We start from the raw sequence: 23,714 nt of genomic DNA, 5'->3' as shown, positions 1-23,714 counted from the left end.
TCACATCGTGCTCAGAATAGTATCTTGAGACTTGAGCACATCCTTTACAGGGAATAGACAAAGCACCACACATTCATGCTGGGCTATCACAGCATCAATGTAGCATTTTCTTTAAAAAATGTTCTTTCTTTTAATGTTATTTATTTGAGAGAGAGACAGAGACAGAGAGACACACACACACACACACACACACACACACACACACACAGAATCCGAAGCAGACTCCAGGCTCCAAGCTGTCAACACGGAGCCCGATGTGAGGCTCGAACTCATGAACCATGAGACCATGACCTGAGCTGAAGTTGGACGCTTAACTGACTGAGCCACCCAGGCGCCTCTAGCATTTTCTTCACCATCATTCTTTACCCATATTATATCATTAAGAGATAAGTATTGTTATTGCCAGTTTTTATAGATTAGGAGACAAGCTCAGAGACTTTGCTTGATGAAAGTCATACATCAAGGCTGGAGATAAGATTAAAACCCTGGTTTTTCTGACTTTGATACTCTTGCTCAAAGGGGCATTACCCCTCACTGCATCCTGCCCAACGAGAGGAATCAGGACATATGAGAAAACGCTGAAAAACTGTTAAGGGGCATGTCAGGGAAGAGTGGAAAGAAAAGGAAACTTGTGGAGGGAATAGAAGCTGTCATCAAGCATTTAAAGGGCTGTAATGTGGAAGAGAGTTAGATTTTTTTTTTTAATGACTCCACAGGAAATAAAAGGATTCTTGTCACTGAGACATAGATCAAAGAAAGATTTTGCTAACTCTCAGATGTGTACAGAATAAGGTTCCTTTTGGAAAAATGAGATTCCTGTCTCTAGATGTGTTGCCTAATTGGCAGAGAGACAGTTGGAAATGTACATTAGATGTGTGGTGGGGTATCTTTAAAAATGCCTTTCAACAGTGAAATATGTGTCTAAACACACTTTGTGGGCTAGAGAACATTGATCTGAAAACTCATGCATTTTAATAGGACTTGTACTTAGAGTTGTTACCTGGTAATAATGAGAGTAAACTATATGCACTGTCTTCTTCAGTTTCCTGAGTGTTCTTAGTGAACTTAGGGGATGTTTGCCACCGTGGTTGTTGTCTGTGGTTGGAGAAAGCTGAACGATTCCTTCTAAAAGAAAGTCTGTTATTCTGGTTTCATTGATTACACGCCCAAGTCTCGTAATTTTGTAGCTGCTAGATGGGCAGAGTGGACAAAAACTGTGTTTCCTCTAAGAGACCCACTCTGAATGCTTGCTCTTCATTATCCTTTCTGAGGTGGAAATAACCCATCACACTGGCAAAGGTGAAAAGAATACATTCAAGCCTTGAGTATTTCCTAATTTGTATGCCATTTTGCTTTTAGTTTAGAGCGCATAAACTCAGAAGTTGTTCAAACTGCTTAGCAGGCAACATAGCAGTGTAATGAATGATGGGTTTTGAAAGCACTGACCATGTTGAACCTGAGAAGACAAAAGCTGGGCTTCCCACAACTGATCTTTACTCAAGAGTATTTACTCAAAACAATTACTTGAAACACAACGATGGTATCGTTTCCCCAAAAACTTCCATGTTACTTCTTTTTCCTTTTTTTTTTTTTTCTCCCATGCTACTTCTTAATCATAGCTCAAGACAAATAATCAGAGACCCTGAAGCACTTTTAGTTCCAAAGCTGTCTGGAATGTTCCATGGGGTCATGAAAAGGGTTATGCAATGATAATCTCTGGTAGAGGTGGAATGTCCTCAGAATCTGAAGGGAGGAGCAGAGGCAGCATAACTCCTCCCAGAGTGGGGTAGATATGACTTGTCTATTTCATAGTCTCCTTTATTATTCTGTCAATGTTTACTTTTTATTTTCATCAAAGTATTAATTGTACACAACTTTAAGAGTCAAATGATATTACAAGATTTGCTTTATCTTCTCACCATCTCATTTCCCACTCCCAAGATGTGGTCATTTTCAACTCTTTCAGCTCTTCCTTCCAGCAATTACCTCTAATTTCTAATAGCATGTTTCTGCTACTACTCTACTACTTTATCCGATTTTATGTTTTAGATGCTATTTGTTGACTGTAGAAGATAAAGATTTTGCTTTCTTATACCCTTCATACACAGACATGTTTGTTCTTTCTGAAAACTTGTAAAATAGCATTATGGTAAAGTCCATTATCGGGGTTTTCATTATTTTGTCCTTGTAAATATTCATGCTAAGGGTACTTCTGGTGCAAACTTTAATATTTGTTGTGAATTTATTGGCTCTTTTTTTTTTTTTTTTTTGTCTTTTGCTCATCTTTCTTCAAGTTTCCGGTTAAGGTTTCCTATATCCTCTAACAGCTCTGTAAACTAACTTTCAGTCCATTTCTACACACCTTTCCTTCCTCCTAAGCTACAGTCCTGGGACTCTGCTGTCATTCAAAGAGATGTACTCTAGTGTTATAGCTAGATTGCATTTCATGTCTTGATCTTTTGGATTTAATTATTTGTTTTGATGGAACACAAACTCTAACAATCTCCTTAAAAAAAAGAAAAGAGGTTCAGGGAAGCAACCTCTTTGGAGAAGTTGGATGTCTGAAAATGTGTTTATTCAAGTCTAATGTTTGATTGATCTTGATTTGTATTTGAAAAAGTTGTATTCTCTATCTACAGCAAAGAACTCAAATGGTAAGAATCTCTGGCCCCTGACAATACTATCCAATCTAGTTTGCATTTAGGAAGAGAGTGGCCTAAGGGCAAATTCAGGGCCTACTGACAATAGCTTCTCTGGGTCCTACCAGGACAAAGTTTACTTAGAGATATTGGCTTTACTTGAAAAGATGATGGTGTGTTGTTATCTCACTGGGTAGTAGTGTTGCATACCCACTGGCAGGTCATTTTCCATATACTATTAGAAGGAAATGGGCCTTACCAGACCATGCTTTTGTGTGTGACCAAAATAGAGTATGTACTCACACTTTTAGAAAAGTGAAGCACAGACAGAAATATTATATGCTCTAATTCTGAGACTCTTCGCCTGAAGTCTTCTATAGATCATCTGTGTGGGTCCTTGAACTCCCTGAACGGGCACGCAAATTTTATTTTGTGTTACTTACATAGGCTAAGCTTCAGTGACCTAATAATAAGGTGGAGACAATGTTAATAGTTCCTCGTATGGTGGCTGTGATTTTTCATATTTAAAGAGAACTATGACACGCAAAAAAGTTGAGAACAATTGAATTCCAATCCCCTCTTTCCTCCATTTAGTAGATGGAGAAGCAGATTCCATAAAGGTTAGATGTCAAGCTGATGTAACATGCGTTTCCACCATAGCTGGGTCCAGAGCATTGGTTTTCTGACTCCTTACCTGGGAGTCTTCCCACATAAGCTTCCGCCAAGGTAATATTTGAGACTTACTATCAATTTTCCCCATCTGTTTTCCGAGGGAAGGTTGAGGTGAAGTTTCTTTTCCTGAGATTCATTGCTCACGATGAAATGTGGCTGAAAGAGGCTTCTGAAACCAGAAATTGTCAAGGGAGCAACATTTATTTTTCTCATTATTCATTCTTCTAGCTAGGCCATGAGAAACATGTGAATATGGATAAATCAGTGTAGATGCAAAGTCTTGACAGTATTACTTGGCTCAAGTGTATGCTGGAGTTTCAAGACAATTGCAACCATGCTGCAAGAATAAACATTCTGCTCAAGCACTTTGACCAAGGAAACCAGGGTCTTTGTTTAATTGACCTCTTTTGGAAAAGAAGTTCATGTAACTCTATGGGAGTAAGCTCATTAGTTGACATTCTGTGATCACAAAATATTAAGTTTTGAACACTAATTACACTTAATTTCTTACCTGTGTATATTGTTTCATTATTTACAAAGTGCTTTCACATATTATTTTATTTAAAAACAATCTGGCATGGAACGTTATCCTTCCCCACATTTACAAATGAGAAACTGAGGACAAGGATTTGAAGAGATTTGCCTGAAGTCATGTAGCTAATAAGGGTTAGAACTGGAACAAGAACACTTGCTTTCTGATTCCAAGTCCTGTTCTTTTTCCATCAAGCCATGTGGCCTCTTAATCACCATCAGTCATGCTACGTTTCGTACTCCCATGATAGATACATTTTAGAGGTAAGGGTGAAATCGCAATGGGCATGCTGTCCTTGAGGGTTTGCAGCAATGCCCTGCGTGAAGGAAACATACTCGATTAGCCTGCCAGATATGAACAGGCTCAGGGCATGTGGCCTCGGGGAGTGGCCAGATACAGGATCCTAGGGAATTTGGACCAACGCAATCATTCACCCAGAGATCAACTTGACTCCTTCTATTTCAGGTAGGTGTTAATAGTAGATGAGGGTACAAAATTCTATACAAAGAACATGAGGCAAGGGCTCCCACAAAGATTTATTAAGTTACTATACTCCTCGAAGGACCTAGCATAATGTAATTCACGTCCAATTTTTTGTCAGCTACAGGGCTCAAGGACGGTTTTCTTTAAATTTTTTTTTTAACGTTTTATTTATTTTTGAGACAGGGAGAGACAGAGCATGAACAGGGGAGGGTCAGAGAGAGGGAGTCACAGAATCTGAAATAGGCTCCAGGCTCCGAGCTGTCAGCACAGAGCCCGATGCGGGGCTCGAGCTCACGGACCGCGAGATCAGGACCTGAACTGAAGTCGGCCGCTTAACCGACTGAGCCGCCCAGGCGCCAAAGGACGGTTTTCTTTAAAATGATGGTGAGTCAAGATTTTCATCCCTTGGTTTTACCTGCCAAGTAAATAAAATAAAATGGTAGCTAAAATAAACAATTGCTTTTCATTAAACTCGTCTTCTTTTAACTTAAATTTTAATGAAAAGAATATTTAAAAATTCCCAGTTTTTTACTTTGTGAATAAATCTGCCATATGCCAGGACGTGAGCTGATATTCCTAATGAAGTCAGCATTTCTGGCTTGCTTGAGTTGGAGAGAAAAGTTTTAAATGTTTCTCCTGTTCTTGATCCCACAGGTGGGATCTCATATGGCCATGTTCAAGATCAGTGACGTTTTCAGAAAAGAGTAAGAATTGATGCAACTGCAGTGGGAAGCCTGGAGCAAAGCCTGAGGGTCAAGTTTGACAGAGCTCAGGACTGCTCTGGATGCATGACAGACCTTGGCTTCACCAGACCCCAAGCATGACCTCATTTTCTCATAAATAGGGAAATGCCTCTTTAGCAAGGAGCTTACAGTCTTCTATGTAAAATAAAAATTGTCCTTCTTGGATATATTCCTGCTGGAGTCCTGAAAAGCTGGAATTCGTTTCGAACACCATATATAAGTTGTTTGAAGATATTGTTTCAAAGAGATGCCTCAGGAACCACTTAAGAAGAATACTCAGCTTCAGGTCCAGCACGCTTGGCTTTAAATGCTTGACAACCTCGTTTTGCCCTGCCCCAAATTTCTCACTCCATTCTCACCATTTTCTAGAATACTAACCTCTCCAACTTTCCTCTTTTATGCCTTCCCATCAGCATAGTTTTATTTACTATTGCTTGCATTTTTCCTACATGTCTTTAGTAATTTGACGAAGGCCTTTTGGGAATGCCTCCGGCTCCATGGTCCTTGTGCTTTATGGAGCCTCTGCTCACCACCCAACCTTTCTGGCCTCTTGGGCAGAGCCCAGACATAACGTGGGGGTCCCTGAAGAGGCTATGTATGAACGATAAAAAATGACTAACCCCAATTAACTAGACAACTTACAATTAACTTTCATTTGGCCTCTACTTCATCTGTATCGGTGTCTTTCAGTTGTCTGTATCCATAAAGTCCAGGTACATTTCTTCAGTATTCCACTGGCTGGAAAGACGGAGGGAGGGCAGGCAGTGTATGTAAACAGCTCAGCAGCTGCTGGAAAATCTTGATGGGCATGCTGTCAGTCTCCTTTGCTATTTCCCCCTAGCTCTGATTGTGGCTCTGAATTCTTTAAAGACTAAAGAGAGATTCTTGTGTTTGACAACTAAACTAACAGCTCGACGAGGGGAAAAAGACTGCTGAAATCTGTCAATGAATGTTGCTAACATATGTTGCATTTATGGACAGGGAGAACACTAGACCTAGCAAGTCTTTGGAAAGATGTGTGAGCTGGCTGACAGCTGTGACATCTCAGCACAACAAGTTAAAGTAACACTGAGCAGTGGGTTGTGTCCAGTGAGGCTTGGTTGGCCACAGATGACAATTCTTCTCCCTGAGCTATTTCTCTAGTGTCGATGATTAATATCAAATGTCGGGTAAGGCTCACTTCCAACAATAAGGTTGAAGCTACACTCAGTTAACAGAGCATAGGATTTTAGTTTTCCATAGCTCACTCAAGCCATCCAGGCCCTTCCTAGGGGGTTATCCCCAGGGTGAGTTAGATAAAAGGAGAGCTGCAAGGCTCTGCTTCCAGAAGCAAAGCTTCAAGCAGTGCACGCCAGAAGCAGATACTTATCACTTGCATCAGGAAAGGTGGAACAGGCATTTTTTGGCCAAACGTGTTGGATAGACTAAGATTGAAGATTGCGGGATAAACTCAGGTGGATCCTGGAGGACACACAATCGTGGAACAAATAGTTTCACTGAAAACCAAAGTTTAGATACATATTTTCAGGGTAAAGAGGAAGTTCTTTGACTTTAGGTGTTGATGCATATATTCTGCAATATAATTGACCATAAATGTAGGCGTGTGTGTGTGCATGTGTGTATGTTTATACATTTTTCTTGCTTTTGATGCCTATCATAGACAGGGTGTGTAAGCATAAGAAAAATAAAGTGTATATATTTCTTTTGCTAAGGATATTTTTATAAGAGATGTTTAAAATCGGAAGTGTTAATTTTACATTGTGTGTATAGAAAACATAGATGGTTTTCTATCTTTTGTCTCCAGATACGGGTTATTTGTGAGCCTTAAAGCATGAGTGCATTTCTGCTTCAGCTGATCACACTTTTGGGGGGCAGCTGGGGGGCACAAAAGTGTGGAGGGGCATCTGGGTGGCTGAGTTGGTTAAGCGTCCGACTTCGGCTCAGGTCATGATCTCACAGTCAGTGGATTTGAGCCCCGCATCAGGCCCTGTGCTGACAGCTCAGAGCCTGGAGCCTGCTTTGGATTCTGTGTCTCCTTCTCTCTCTGCCCTCCCCCACTTGTGCTCTCTCTCTCTCTCTCTCTCTCTCTCTCTCCGTCTCCCTCTCTCTCTCAAAAATAAAAAGACATTAAAAAAATTAAAAAAATAAAGCAAAAGTATGGATAATAAAAAAATAATATAGAAATACAAAGTCAATATTAAATAAATCCCTATTATAAATAAAGGGACTGTGGTTTCTAGTGAACGGTTTAACATGCATCACAGAATGGGAATTTGAATCTGAGAGCACCTGGATCTGTGCTTACAGTGCTTTAATCAGACAAGATCTCTGTGTAACATCAAATGCCAATGGGATCTTTGATGGTTGTAGGACACGTCAATGCATTTTTGTATGCCCAGAAGTGGCAGTGAGGGTTCGATTGGTTTTGAAACTAAGTTTACGTGACACCAAAATTAACAATTAAAAATTAAAAAAAAAATTCAGTCTCTTTTCCTTCTATTTTTCAACAATTTTAAACAAGTTAGCTGTTAATGACTTTAATGGGATGTTTTTGTTTTTACGTAGATCCGTTCTGTAACGTTGGCACACACCAAGGAAAAGCACAGTCCAGAAGCTATGCGTTTCTTTTTTCTGGACCACTCATCTTTTTGGTATGCTGGCACAATTGTTTGCAAGCTCTCATCATCATGGGGAAGTCATCTATTAAGAACCATCTGCTGAAGAGAATTCCAGTCCCTAATATTACATCGCTGCTGGAGCTGTCCATGTTCTTCCCCACTGCCCACCACTACCTTTCTCACATTGCTTCTTTGTGCATGGAGAACAAACAAATGTACGGGATTTGTTTTACTTAAGACTTAGCGTGGTGGAGCTAAAAGTATAGTTCACTGCCTCTCAAACGTCAACGTGCAGAGGAGTCACCTGAGACTCTTATTAAAATGCAGATTTGGGGCGCCTGGGTGGCTCAGTTGGTTAAGCCTCTGACTTCAGCTCAGGTCATGATCTCATGGGTTTTGGATTCCAGCCTTGAGTCGGGCTCTGTGCTGACAGCTCAGAGCCTGGAGCCTGCTTCAGATTCCGTCTCCTTCTCTCTCTGCCCTTTCCCCTGTTTGTGCTCTATCTCTCTGGTTTTTCAACTTCCACTCTGTTGACATTTTGGGCTGAATAATTCTTTATTGTGAAGGAATGTTTTATGCATGACACGATGTTTAGCAATATCCCTGGCTTCTACTGACTTCTACTGTAGTGTTCTCTCTCTCTAGTCGTGACAGTGAGAATTATCTTCCAACATCGCCAAATATCCTTTGGGGATAAAATCACCCCAAGTTGAGAACCACTAGGGTAGGGGTTATCATGAAGGATTCTGGATTAGAATGCTTGGATTCAAATTCTGGCTTACTTACTGTATGAGTGGCCATAGGCAATTTATATAATTTTTCTGAGCCTTAGTTTTCTCCTCTATAAAATGGGGATAATAATAGTATGTACCTTAGATATTCATAGTGTCAGGATAACAACACAGGAGGTTTCTGAATTTTCCTCCTCCCACTGACACACCAAATATACAGCTACACATGAAGCAACTTCTTCTGAGAGAAATCCAAAAACCAGCTGAATCACTCCTACACATCAGACAACTGGGGAAAGACCCACATTGAAATAGGAAAGGCTGGGGCGCCTGGGTGGCTTGGTCGGTTAAGCGTCCGAATTCAGCTCAGGTCATGATCTCACGGTCCATGAGTTCGAGCCCCACGTCGGGCTCTGTGCTGACAGCTCAGAGCCTGGAGCCTGTTTCGGATTCTGTGTCTTCCTCTCTCTCTGCTCCTCCCCTGTTCATGCTCTGTCTCTCTCTGTCTCAAAAATAAATAAATGTTAAAAAATTAAAAAAAAAAAAAGAAATAGGAAAGGCTGAGACATGCCATAAACCTCACCCCCAGCACAACACCATACAGTTGGGAGGCAACCCCCAACTCCTATCTTCTCCTTGAGGTATAAAAGGCTTGGACTATACATTTAGTGCCCCAACTTTTAAGGCTGCTGCTTAAGGGACAGGCCCTCATATTAGGTCCCCTAGCTCTGAAAGCCAGTGGAGTTTGTGTCCACAAGTCCCACGAGACTACAGCAAACAAGGAAAACCCTAAAAATCAGTTGCATTTCTGTATACTAATAACAAATTAGTAGAAAGAGAAATTAAGAAAATAATCCCATTTTCTATGCCATCAAAAAAAATAAAATACAAAGGGAAAAATGTAATCACGAGGGTGAAACATCTCTACATGGAAAACCATAAAACATCGTTGAAATAAATTGAAGAAGCCAAAAATAAATGGAAAGATATTCTGTGTTCATGGACTGGAAGAATTAACATTGTTAAAATGTTCATACATTTAAAGATTCAGTGCAACCCCTATTAAAACTCAAAATGGCTTTTTCACCAAAATAGACAAAAACAATCTGAAATTCATACACAACCACAAAAGACCCCAAATTGCCAAAATAATAAGAAACAACAAAGCTGAAGGCATCATACTTCTTGATTTCAAACTATATTACAAAACAATAGCAATCAAAACAGTGTAGTGTTGTCATAAAAACAGACACATGGGTCAGTGGAACAGAATAGAGAGCACAGAAATAAACCCCCGTGTATATGGTTAATTAATTTATGACAAAGGAGTCAAGACTATGCAATAGGGAAAGGATAGTCATCAATTAACAGTGTTGCAAAAATTGGTTATTCACATGAAAAAGAATGAAATTGTCCCCTGTCTTACACCATGCACAAAAAATCTAATTAAAATGTATTAAATACATGAACATAAGATCTGAAAAGGTAAATGTCCTAGAAGAAAACATAGAAGGTAAGCTGCTTGACATTGGTATTGGCAATGATTTTTTTGGAAAACAAGTGGGACTAAATCAAATTAAAAAGCTTCTGCACAGCAAAGAAAACCATTAACAAAACGAAAAGTCAACCTGTGAAATGGGAGAAAATATTTGCAAATCACATACCTGATATGGTATTAACATCCAAAATACATGAAATCTCATACAGCTCAATAGCAAATTCCCTCACAAATAACCCAATTTAAAAAAGGGCAAAGGACCTGCATAAACATTTTCCCATAGAAGACATACAAATAGCCAAGAGGTATAGGGAAAGGTGTTTGACATTGCTAATTATCAGGTACATGCAAATCAAAACCATGATGAGGGGTGTTTAGGTGGCTCAGTCAGTCTTGATTTCAGCTCAGGTCATGATCTCATGGTTGGTGGGTTCTAGCCCTGAGTTGGGCTCTGCGCTGATAGTGTGGAGCCTGCTTGAGAGTTTCTCCTTCTCTCTCTCTCTCTCTCTCTCTGTACCCCTCCCCTGCTCACATGCGCTCTCTCTCCAAATAAATAAATAAACATTAAAAAAACCCCACCAAAACAACAGCAGAAAACAAAAAAACAAAAACACAATGAGATGCCACCTCACATCTGTTAGGATATCTATTATCAAAAAGCCAAGGCATAACAAAAGCTGGTGAGGATGTGGAGAAAAGGGAACCCTGTATACTGTTAGTGGGAATGTAAACTGGTACACCATTACAGAAAAAAATATGGGGTTTCCTCAAGCAGTGAAAAATAGAACTACATATGATACAGGAATCTTACTTCTGAGTATGAATCCAAAAGAAATAAAATCAGCATTTTGATAGATATATGTAGTCCCATGTTTATTGCAGCATTATTTACAATAATGAAGTTATGGAAACAACCTGCACTTGATCTTAGCCAAAAGGCCAAGAAGCGATGGAAACATCAAGTATCAGTTGATGGATGAATGGATAAAGAAAATAGGGCATATGTATACAATGGACTATAACTCAGCCCTTAAAAAGAAGGAAATCTTGTCATTTGCAACAACACGGAAGAAACTGGAGAGTATTATGCTGAGTGAAATGAGCCAGACAGAGAAGGACAAATACCGCATGGTATCATTTATATGTGGAATCCAAAAAAGTTTAAAAAGTTGAACTCATAGAAACAGAATAGAAGGATGAGTGCCAGAGATTGGGGTGGGTGGGGAAAATGGAGAGAGGTTGGTAAAGAGGTACAAACTTTCAGTTGTAAGATGCATAAGATCTGAGGATCCCATTATAACTTGGTGACTCTAGTTGATAATATTGTATACTTGAAATTTGTTGAGAGTAGGAACTAAGTATTCTCTCTCTCTCTCTCTCTCTCTCTCTCTCTCTCTCTCTCACACACACACACACACACACACACATACACACACAAAAGAAAAAAGAAAAAAAAAGTAAATATGGGAGGTGATGGATGTGGATGAACTCAATGGAGAGAATCCTTTCACAATGCATCATGTTGCATACACTTTTATTTGTCAATTAGACATCAATAAAGTTGAAAAAAAGAAAAAGTATTTATAGAATTTCTATGAGGCTTAAATATTAAATATCCATGAAGTGCTCAGAACTATACGCACGCAAGCATCTAGAAATCAATAAATGTTAGCAAATATTTCTATCAGAAAGAAGGAAGGAAGGAAGGAAGGAAGGAAGGAAGGAAGGAAGGAAGGAAGGAAAGAAAGAAAGGTAAAAAAAAGAGAAAGAAAGAGAGAGAGAAAGAGAAAAAAAGAAAAGAAAGAACCATGCCTTATGGCTAGTTTTTCCAATGATGGAGCTGAAAAAGGGTGCAAAATGGATTCTGATGCTAAGAACTCAAATTCATGGCTAGCTATTTAACTGTCCTCTCCTATTTATGCCTATGTGGGGACTAGTGGGTGGTTCCTCAAGAATAGGCTAGCAACCAGCGATTGTCCATCTCTACTTGTTTGACTTTGCCTTACAATGAACAGAAGATTTTACCTGTTCTTCTCATTAAAGGTATGAATTTGGATTCTAGTTTCTTTGTCAGTCAAATGAGGAATTAAAGCCATATAACCATGGTGAAGCTATAACCATCCCTAGTTTATTTATTTGTTACCACTGTATCCTTAAAGTGTTATTCATGTTTATCGCATCCAGGAGCCTCATGGACTCTTCCAAGATTTTTTCCTTCCCCTTGTTTGTATCACTAGCATTGACAATAGCCTAGCACACGGTAAGTGCTCTCTGTGTCTGAACTGATGTGAGTCATTTGTGGCTATTACTAAATCCATAGACACTGCTATACTTCCTAATTTCAAAATGCTCTTCCCCTGCTCTCTTTGTACTGAAATACTTACGAGGCTATTCGGCGCTCAGAGAAAATCAGGCTTTAGCACCACTGAAGCTACCTTCTCTCTTTAGTCAATGGTTCTGTTGAAAGCTCATTTTAATAAATGCACCAGAGAGGCGTTTTTGAATAGAAAACAGTCATTCAGCTTTGTGGAATGTCCAGGTGGAATAAGTATTAGATGCTTTTGTTATTTCTGCCACTTTGGTTAATGAAGCCGTTGCCTTTACAATATAATTAGAGCAAGAACAATTCTCTCACCAAATATAAAGCAACACACATAGGTCTCGTTACTAGAGTGTCCCTCTGAAGAGTCACAGGAAACATTCAAACACAGGGCTTGACATATTAGGGTAAATGCAGCCAATTAAGAAAATGGTAAGTAATTTCATGAGAGAAATTCCAATTCTTACTAAAGATGTTCAGTGTCCCTTTGGTGTCAAACCACCTTTTGTTTTTTAAGATCCAGAGAAAGTGGCTGCATAATCGTGTTTTTGTTTTCTCCGGATGAGGCATTATTGTAAGAACATTTATGGTAACATTTATGCTTCTCAATGCAGAGTGGGAATTTGAGGAGAAAAAAAAAATGCCACCATACTTATCTCTCTGAGACTGAAGACAAAATTAGTCTTTTAAATTCAGTGGTCTAACTGCTCAGAGTGCCAGCTAAGTCAACGAAAAGCACCGAACTCCCAAGAGAAACAATTCAGCTCTTCTTCATGGTCTATTAGGTTAGCAACTGTCTATTAGACAAGACTTTCTTCGGTCTACCTCATAGAAATTGGTATTATACATAAAGTGTCAACTCTCCACACTAGTTAGCTTCACATTTTCATTGCCTGATTTTCCTTCCATCCATTCATCCAGCACATCCCCCAAAATGCCCCATGCGTGTTTTATAGAACAAGCATTTGTTCTATAAACTTGATAAATATGTACATCTTTCTCAGCCCAAAATACCTACATACAGTCAAGAAAATGGGCTCTGTAGAATTGAAACATCTTGGGCTTTAGTTGAGATACACTAATTTCCTCCACTAGACTAAATGGCTTGAGATCCGTATCGATCGTTTATAGTTACTGTAGTCGAAGGAGAATGACTTTTTTAAGCCATGCAACAACCTACATTTGAGTTTGGCAGAAATATCCACTAAATATTTACGCATCTTTGAATTAAGAAAGCAGGATCGAACACATAGAGTACATCATGTTTGAATTTGTAAAGTGTGTGAGATTTAAGTTTGCAGGGTTTCGACATAGGGTTACATGCTGTTTATTAGGAAGAAGCAGACATTCTAATGCCATTTCTTTGCCCAAACTTCCTTCTCTTTCATTCAAAGATGCTAGGCACCTTTAGGAAGTAAGGAGCTTGGTTAAAAGAGTCTGAGGTTTAGCATCTGAGAGTATATAATTCACATCTCCACCCTGTCATTTACCAGCTTTGTGGCCTTTGGCCACCTCTTAATCTACCTAAATCTTATAAAATGCAGCCAATAACACTTGCTTTACAGGATGAATGTCCAGGAAAAAGTCGACATTTACATTGGTTGGTTTTTATTCGTAGCAGAGGTGAAATAAATGGCAACTGTTCATTTACCACACTGTTCTGTGTTTTTAATGTGGTTTTAATACTTTGTTTGAGGAATCCTCTATAATAGATGGTGTTTTAACTGAGTACAACTAAAAGCATATTGTAATTTATAATAACCTTTATAGATAAAACAATTCCTAGAGCCATTTATTCTGTTATTAATAATATTTACTCTAGTCACTAAATAAAGGCTATCTAACTCACACGTTATAATTTTCTATTCTAGATCTCTAGATCAACATGGTTGTTCCTTCCAGGGCCAGGCAGAGTGGCCTGTCACATATGGCAAAACCATTTGTGTATATTTGTAAAAGAAATAGCTTGAGTTGTTAGTTTGGCGAAGAGCAGAGATGTGCTTGGGAATCACTTAGAAATGAACAGAGTGCGGATAACTTAGGACACCTACAGAACAGAATGACTAAATTGTTTTAAAGGTTGATGTGTAGGATGGAGAGGGACATTTATCAAGACAAGAACCAGTATGAGGTTCATTGCACAAAGCAGTAAAATGGTAGGGGTGGAAGTGATAAAAACATGCTGTGGGTTTTTTTTTTAGCCTTCACTTGGTCAGACTGTGGGAGGGTAAACAGATTGAAGACCCAGTTTGCTTATCGACAGAATAGCTGAGAGAAAATTACATGAAAATGAGAAAAGACATTTTGGGTCATTCTGCTGTATTTGAAGTGAAAACTTTACAGACGCAATGCTGACAAAGAACGAACTTTAATTAAACCTGGGTTGTTTGTGTGGTTATTCTTCCCCTGAGGAATTCTTCTTTAGAGACATGACAGCCCTTCTGTGTTATTTTTTATTGGATTTTGTGTAATTTCCCCCGCTCCCTTCAGCAATGGTATCATTGATGCAGTGGTGTTCGTTTCTAGAAGCCCTCTCTGACTTATATCGTGACCTCATTGGCATTTAATTCAAACGCAAGAAGCAAGAAGCGAACAACATTCCTCTTTTACAGGTGAAGTATCTGCAAAGTCTAGGGTATTGAACACAGTGGCTGGTAGTTTGAAATTTCTGATACCAACATCTCAAGTGTGCCCAATATTTTTGTTGAAACTGTGTAGTAAAACTAAGGCCTCATACTTGGCTGTGTTCAGTTGCAAATATTTTCACAAAAAGCCAAGAGAAAGTAAGACAAGATGGAGGTCACAGGGGAAGGCTCCTGTGTTGGAGAAGCTCTTTCTTTGGGTTCAGAGCCTGTTGAGGCGCTGGTGGGGGGGTGGCTGCGGAACACTGAGGCACTGTATGTGATGGACCAGAAAGGGAAACATTGAGGAATCACATTCTGGAAGAGATGCAAAAGATCTGATGACAGAGCATTTTTAGGAAACAGGGGAGGCGAGGGAAGGAGAAATGCCATGTTAAAGAGGCTGAGGGAGACTGCCAGCTGACCTGGGCTGGACGGATTCCGGAGATGGAGTGTTCATTCCCTCAGTGGCTCTTATGCTTCTGGCACATGGGCAAGGACAAATTATGCTTTTTAAAAGACCTGGGACGGATGGTCAGAATCACTCAAGGGCATCCCAGCTCTGGTTATGACTGTGCCACCAACAAACTCACTAGATGACCGGAAACTAGTAATTCATCTCTAAGAGGAGGGAGTCCAATTAAAATGATCACTGAAGACGTCCTCAGGCATTTTGGATGTTGTTAATATTAATTCTGTTAAGGGAACGACACAGAACCACTGTGACTGGAGAGAAAAATCAGGGACTTTGATGGAAAGTAGTCAAAGGCAATATTTGCACATATGACCCTCAGATCTGCAGGTTTTGGAATGTGAAGGAAAACACCAGACGGAGGGTTTTTTCTTTGCTCTGAAGTCTTGCTGTGTTAGAAGCCAGTTGACAACATGTCCATTGCCGGGCTTTGCGTCCTTCCAACACCACTATCAGCTTTGGAAATTCACTTTAAGGAAGGCCAGAATTTGCATTTGGAATGCAAGGGAGATAAGAAGTAGGTGACTATTTCTTCTTAGAAGCTGGGATCGTGAAGACCACAGAATTTACGTTCGGAGGCTGCGAGCCTGTCACCCTGGCCTAGAGCTTCATAATTCTGGTGTCGAACACGTATAAGGACCTGTCTATACGGAGGGCTGTACTGAGCCACTACACTTTGGGTTCTTTATAATTAGTGTGCCGTTGGTAGCAAAACAAATGCTCGTTTAGAAGAACTTAACTTTTGGGGTGTCTGGGTGGCTCAGTTGGTTAAGGGTCCGGCTTTGGCTCAGGTCATGATCTCATGGTTCGTGAGTTTGAGCCCTGCAGTGAGCTCTCAGCTATTGGCACAGACCTGCTTTGGTCTTCTGTTCGCCTCTCCCTCTGCCTCTCCCCGTCTCTCTCTCTCTCTCTCTCTCTCTCTCTCTCTCTCTCTCTCTCTCTGTCTCAAAAATAAACGTTAAAAAAAAATAAAAGAACTTAACTTTGGACAGTTGGTATTTACTGAGAGGACCTTACTGTTGGGGGAAATGGCAATTAGCTAGCATTTATTGCTGTGGGTAACCTACCATGCTTTTCCATCTTGATTTACAGTGAAATGTGGAGTAACTGTCCACTAAGTAAGGAATTTTCCTCCTGCCTATTTAATTCCTCACCTTTGTTTTCCAAAATAATTTTAATAGCTAGAACATTTTTTTCCCTCTGGTGTTTTCTCATCTGTATGGAGTTATTAAATTTCAATAAAAAAATTAATTCGGAAATTCTATCCAAATCCTAAGCCTGATTTATTACTATTTTCACCTCTGGATGGCCATCTTGCCTTAGGTAATTACCTCATTGGATGTGGCCTCAGGATGTGTTTCTACGACTCTAGATTCACTGTCTGCTAATGAAAAGTATAATCAAACAGCTGGTTGTTCTGCAAATTCCAAACCAGCAGAATAGTTATCTTCAATTCACTGAATATAGACAGAACCAGGTGGTTATTTCTTCAGTGTGGTCCATTTGTTACTAGGACTCAGACTATTAAAGGCCAACAGCACCTCTTAGCTACACTGTACTTATGTGTGGTAGGGTAACAGGGAGAGGGGGATGGGATTAGATGGTTTGAACCTTTCAGAGCAGTCTCACCTTTTCTAGCACAAAGCGTTTTTCCTCTCTGCTTTTAACACCTGCCTTTAGAATTTTAGTGAGAGCTAAAAGGTCTCCTTTCATTCTTGATATTGATCTTTGAAGAACTCAAGTAGTCCCTTGCAGAAATCACAAGGGTCATTTCTCACGGTAAATTTTAATAAAAACCCAATCTGGATGATAAAAACTTACTCCAGTGACGTAAATAATTTGGTTAAAATTTAGTTATTCATTGGTCGATCCCTTCATTCAACAGGTTACGAAGTGGCTACTCTGAGCCCACCTAGTCCTTAAAGAACCAGGTAATTCCATACAATTAAAAAAAATTAATGTTTATTTATTTTTGAGAGAGAGAGAGAGAGAGAGAGAGAGAGAGAGAGAGTGGGGGAGGGGCAGAGAGAGAGGGGGAGTCACAGAATCCGAAGCAGGCTCCAGACTCTGAGCTGTCAGCACAGAGCCTGACACAGGGCTCGAACCCATGAACTGTGAGATCGTGACCTGAGCTGAAGTCGGTCGCTTAATGGACTGAGCCACCCAGGCACCCCAATTCCATACAATTCTTGCAGCTGGGTTCGCTGATTGTTATCCTGGATAGCTTACCATAGGTGCTTTACAGATTGCACAAAGGCTTCAGTTTTTCATTCACTTTGTTTAAAGTTAGAAGGTTAAGAAAATATGCCATATAAACTTTCGACCGGCCATAGGCCTTATTTAATTTGGAAATGCGCAAGCCATGATTCTATTTGGAGATACTGAAGCCCAAGGAAATTTTCAGAAGAATTGAAAATGATTCGGAAGTTAAGATCTAGAGACACTGACATCTAAACATGTTTCGATTTTAAGCCAGATCAGAAAAAACAGGTGACAGGAGATCATTCAAAAGTATCCAAAAGAAGCCTGGTCCTGCTCCTAGGGTAGTATGCACCCCGCATGTGTTGGGCATGAGGGGCTGGGCTAACTACATACTAAGGCCAAAGTCAAAATAGGCGAGGGGAAATCCAAATGACACCCAACAGGGATTATACAGATGTACAGATGGGGTGCTGCAAATAGGAGAAGGAATGGTAATGTTAGAAGTAGGAATATCTGCACCACATGAAGTTGGTAAGGGCAAGCAATTCAGGATTAAAAGTCAGCAAAAACATTTTTGCTAAATGCCCATTTTTTTATGAGCACTGGCAACCTCCAAAGGTGAAAGCCTGGAGGTTTAAAAACATGTTATGGGACAGGGCAAGAGCCACTTGCAAACGCAGTGTATTAGTTTCCTGTGGCTGCTCTAACAAATTAGCATAAACCTGGTGGGTGGCTTGAAACAGAACTTTATTCTCTCACAACTCGGAATGCCACAAATTGAAATCAGTTTCACTGGGCTGAAATGAAGGTTTCAGTCGGGCCATACTTCTTGTGGAGGCTCAGGGTGGCTTCTGGTGGTTGCTGTCTCTCTTTGGCTTTGGCTCTATCACTAATCTCTGCTGAGGTCACACTCCTCTGTGTGTGTAAAGTCTCCCTTTAGCTCCCTCTTACAAAGATACATGTGATTACATTTAGGGCCTACCCAGATAATCCAGGATAATCTCCCCATTTCAAAATCCTTGATTTAGTCATCGGCAAGGACACCGCCCCCTTAAAACTACATTAAGTATCATGTAAGGTAATATGTTTCGGGGCCAGAGATTTGAGAATTAGGCATGGATATCTTTTGGGGGGCATATTTTCAGCCTACCACCCCTACAATTCTCAAGTGATGAGAAAGGCCAGATTTGACTGGCACGGTGGTAGGAAAGACTTTCATAAAACTTGGCCCATTGAAAATATTTCACTTCCCATTCTATCTCCTGTCTTCCCAGGAAGAAACACAGAAGCCAGACAAGCAATGACAACTATCTACTGCAATAGCTTATCATACTTGTCTTGTGAGGAACATCTTGAATACAACCCTAGAGCCATGCTGAAGGTTCTAGGCTGGTAAGTTTCCTGTGGAGGAGGAAAAGGGTAGGAGGGAAAAAAGGGACACAAGAACAGAGAGAAGAGGGAAAGAGGGGGCAGGGAGGAGTAAGACCCACTAGAGGGACGAGAAACTATCCAAGGCACATCAGATTTCTGTCCTTAAAACCAGAAGTTGTAGCCATTTTGATGGAATTGATCATATGTTTACAATCAGACAGTAACTAAATATTATAAGACATTGTGTGAACGTTAAATAAGTATTATTCATATGAAATCATGTGTCTGGGTCATTCCATCTGAATAATGGACACAGCCTGAGTAGAAGAATCAAATATCACCTCTTCTCTGAAACTGTTTTCGAGTGCTCTGTGTAGAATTACTCATTCGCTCTTGTTGGCTCCCAGAGTACAGCACGCATTCACCGACAGTGCTGCTTAGGACCATACATGGCACACTTTTCAATCCTACTGGATTGAAAGCTCACTGGCTGTGAGCTTTGTGGGAAGAGGAATTCTGTCCATATAACTAATATTTAATGAGAACTTGTGATGTGCAGACCACTTTAAATACTCCTACAAGATAACTATTTTGTTCCCATTGAAAATTTTTTTTAACATTTATTTATTTTTGAGAGACAGAGCACAAGTGGGGAGGGGCAGAGAGAGAGAAGGAGACAGAATCCGAAGCAGGCTCCAGGCTCTGAGCTGTCAGCACAGAGCCCGACGTGGGGCTCGAACTCACAAACCGTGAGATCATGACCTGAGCTGAAGTTGGAAGCTCAACCAACTGAGCCACCCAGGCGCCCCAATTTTGTTCTCATTTTAAAGATGATAAAGCCAAAGCAAAGAAGGTTACGTATTGTCAAGGTCACATGGCAAGAGAGAGGTAGACCTGGGATTTGAAAGTAGACAATCTTGATTCCCAAATCTTCACTCTTACATAATCTAATACATTATGCTACCCTGCACCTAACATAGTAAGATAGTTCAGTTCCTTGCACTGTTAGTGGTCAGATTCTTTCAAAATCCAATACATAAACTATGCGTATGAAACATAACTTGATTTTACTCTGTTTTTGTTTGGTTTCTAGGGTTTATTTTAAGGAAGGTTATTGCCTTACGTTTTGGATTACATTTTTTCCCAACTGAGGAAAAGTGTGAAATGCCATTAATTAAGTAATCAAACAATGTAAGCTGTAAGCTGTTGTGATAATCTCAAACTTCGAACAGGTTCCGTTGATGTTAGAGTGAGGAGAGGGAAGGGAAAATGAAGGTGTTACTCTGAGTTTGTTTTCCTAAGAGATGTAACTTACTTAGCGGAGCTCAAAAGTGCTCTCAGAAGGACAGGATGTACACGCAATCTACATCGTGAATACAAAGAAGTGGACAAGAGGAGAGTTTGTGGAAGGACTGAGCCACCGTACTGCAGTCATTGCTGTTTTCAATAAACATTCGTTGGGTGCCTGTCTGTTCAGTGTTCTTCAAGAAGAAACTCATAATGTAAGTTGTTGAATAGTATCTCCACTTACCTTGTGAACCACCAAGAAATCCGGGAATGTCACTCCGTAGTTTGAACTTTGGTGAACTTCTCTCTTCTTCTTAGAGAAGCTAGTAGTGACTTGCTTTCTGGTGATACCTCCATGACTATCTTCATAAGCGTTTGTCAAAAATATTTGCTGAATGGATGAATAAGTGGATCGGTCAGTCAGTTGAGAAAGTTTGACTATTCCCAGTGAAAAGTAGCAAAAGACGTTATATTTTACTGGGTTAGGACACTGGTTTGATTTGAAGATTTTAGACATTGTCAAGGAATTTATCATTTCTCTTTTCCCTACTTCACATTTGTCTTCCTTTTCCTCCTTTTCTTCTCTCAATCTTTTTTCTCTTTCCCTACTTTTCACTCCTCCCCATCCTTCTCCAACTGCTGTGAATATCTCCATGATCCCTAACCAGATAGATACCTGTGTTTATGAGGAAAAGAATTGAATTTTTAAAATGTGATTTTGATTTAACTTACTAGAGCTTGAGATGTTAGTGAGGTATCAGGAAGTTACGATGTGAGCATATACATTAAGAGAGAAGTTGGGGTTCTCACGTGGATTTGGACTTTATCTAGCATGAAGGCGATATTCGAAGGTACGGACACAGATGTGACCACACTGCCTTAAACATAGCAGCAAAGTTTACTTTGAAACGCTAGTTCTCTTATTCGAATTAATACTAACAACAACGGAGCCGTTAGCAGTTAACAGTGCTTGCTCCGGGCCTGGCATCGTTCCTGGTGATACAGTTATCAAATTCCTATGGCAATGATGATACTAATATCTGATTTTGCAGGTTGTCTGCTAACTTTGGTAATCGTCATCAAATTGTTATTTATCCAATTTCATTTGTTTCTCATTGTGTGATTTGGGACAAGGTATATTGACAAATACATACATATCTTCTAAGGTATATCTATTTTTTTTCTGTTGCCATGGTCTTATCTTTACGTCTTTTGTCGTTACTGCTGCCAAAACTCGCATGCTTTTTTACTCTGTCCTTTACTTTTATGCATAACGGTGATCACAGAGATCATTGGTCGAGTGTCGTGCTTACTCCATGGCAGACATTACACTCTTTATCTTATCTAAACCTCATAACAGCTATACAAGGTAGCTTCCATTATGATTTCTATTTTATATGTGAGGGGAGTGAGGCTTATTAAGGATCACTGATTTGTTCAAGAAGGCACGGCTATTCAGGTGGAGTTGGAAATGATATCTGGATACAGATACCATGCGATTCACTGGCAATCTAGCTATCTGATGATACTGTCTCTTCTTTACTTTTTCTTGCAGCCTATAAACATGCTTGAGGCTCCTGCATTCTTTTTTTTTGTTGGGGCATAATCACATATAACATGATACGAGTATTAGGTGTACTACATGATTTGAAATTTGTATATATCGCAAAATGTCCACTACAATAAATCCAGTTAACATCGGTCATTGTATAGCTATAGTTTTTTTTCTCGTGATGAGAACTTTAATTATGTAATCTCCTAGCTACTTTCAAATCTTCAGTAAAGTAAAATTCACTGTAATCAGCATGCTATACACTACATCGCTATGACTTATTCCTTTTATAGGTGAAAATGTGTACCTTTTAACCCCCTTTATCCATTTCATGCAACCTCCACCCCTTACCTCAGGCAACCACCAATCTGTTCTCAGTAACCATTAGCTCAGCTAGGCATGTTTGTTTGTTGTTTTTTGGATCGCACATATCAGTGAGAACATCTGGTATTTGCCTTTTCCTACCTGACATATTTCACTGAGCATAATGCCCTCAGAGTTTATGCATGTTATCACAAGTGGCAAAATTGTATTCTTTTTTATGGCTGAATGATACTGCAGTGCGCACGCGCGCACGTGTGTGTGCGTGTGTGTGTGTGTGTGTGTGTATCACATCTTCTTTATCCGTTCATCCATCAATGGACATTTAGATTGTTTCCATATCTTGCCTATTGTAAATAATACAGCAATGAACATGGGAGTGCGTGTATCTTTTCACATTAGTGTTTTTGTTTTCTTGATGTCAATGCCCAGAAGTGGAATTGCTGGATCATCCTGTAGATTTATTTTACATTTTTTTCGGGAATCTGCACACTGTTTTCCACAGTGGCTGTACCGATTTCCATCTCTGCAAGCCGTGCACAAAGGTTTTCTCTTCTCCACGTCCTTGCCAGCCTTGTTATTTTGTCTCTTTCTGTCAACAGCCGTCCTCACAGGGGTGAGGCCATATCTCGTTGTGAAAACTCTTGCATCTTGACATTACGTCCTTCTTTTGCTTTCACCCTTTCTCATGACTTTTTTACTAGTTAGGCTTGTTTGAAGGACAGACTGCAGTCACTTTATCGGTACCTTCCTTTCTCACGGCACTCTGGTTCTCACCACCATGCTTAAACTGCTTTGGCCAAGGTGCTCAATGGCTAAACCCAATGGATACTTCTGCCCTTTCCTTATATACTCCTATGACCCTTCATGCTTTTTTGAGAATGCTCTAATCACATGGTTTCCTTGACACAATTTTTCTTTGGTCTTCTTTTACCTCAAGCTTCTCCTGTAGGTGGTGGTCAAGTGTTCTCTCGTCGTTCATGATAAACACCTTCCCTATGCGATCCATTCATGTTTACCATTTTAACTGTTATTTCTTCCAAAGCAACAGATTCATGCCAATTCCTTTCTGGATATATACATTGGTATGTTTCTAGAACACTTTAAGATGAACAATTACCGCCTAGTCTTCCTCCTGGGTTCCTGGTCACAGCAAACAGCAGCACCCTTTACTTGTTTATATGGACTGGAAACCTGGAGTCAGCCTAGATCCTTCCCTTCACCATCCATTATATTTCACTCCCTAAATGCACCTTACATTCATCCCATTCTCTAGGTTTCTGTGTGTATTGTTCACTTTCGTTCCCATAGTGCCTGGTTTTGCCCTTAGCAAACCTATCATTCATGCTGTGGCCAGAATAATTTACCTGAGAAAACTCTTCACTCCTTTATTTGCTTCATTTATTTATATAATGTGTTTAGTAACCCCAATTTAACACACCGATGCTGGAGTGCTCTCTTAGAACCAAGCCATATAGGTACCCTACAGTACAAGGATGATTGTATCACTTCCTAAGACCCTCTAAAGGATTTGTACAGCAGTTAAGATGAAAATTTAAATCCTTTATGGCCTTCAAGCACCTGCTGGTGCCCCCTGCTTGTTTCTCAGCCTCATTTGGAACCACTTGCCATCTTGTCCTTGACATAGACCT

At 39.9% G+C, this 23,714-nt stretch overlaps 1 long non-coding RNA gene across 2 annotated transcripts; it reads left to right on the top strand.

The window, feature by feature from the left end:
- The first annotated feature begins 4,361 nt into the window (after positions 1-4,361).
- On the top strand, positions 4,362-10,493 carry LOC106978994 (uncharacterized). Of its 2 annotated transcripts, XR_001430896.3 has the most exons (4): positions 4,362-4,418; positions 4,510-4,710; positions 4,981-5,355; positions 7,635-10,493. It is a non-coding gene; the product is annotated as an uncharacterized LOC106978994 (long non-coding RNA). The 2 variants fall into 2 exon arrangements; XR_008296229.1 differs by lacking the exon at positions 7,635-10,493 and having other exon boundaries at positions 4,981-7,136.
- Positions 10,494-23,714: the final 13,221 nt, after the last annotated feature.

This window comes from Acinonyx jubatus, chromosome B1 (assembly GCF_027475565.1).
Source record: "Acinonyx jubatus isolate Ajub_Pintada_27869175 chromosome B1, VMU_Ajub_asm_v1.0, whole genome shotgun sequence".
Classification (NCBI taxonomy): domain Eukaryota; kingdom Metazoa; phylum Chordata; class Mammalia; order Carnivora; family Felidae; genus Acinonyx; species Acinonyx jubatus.
Note: the sequence above shows the minus strand (reverse complement) of the source record. Positions and strands in the feature narration are given on the sequence as shown.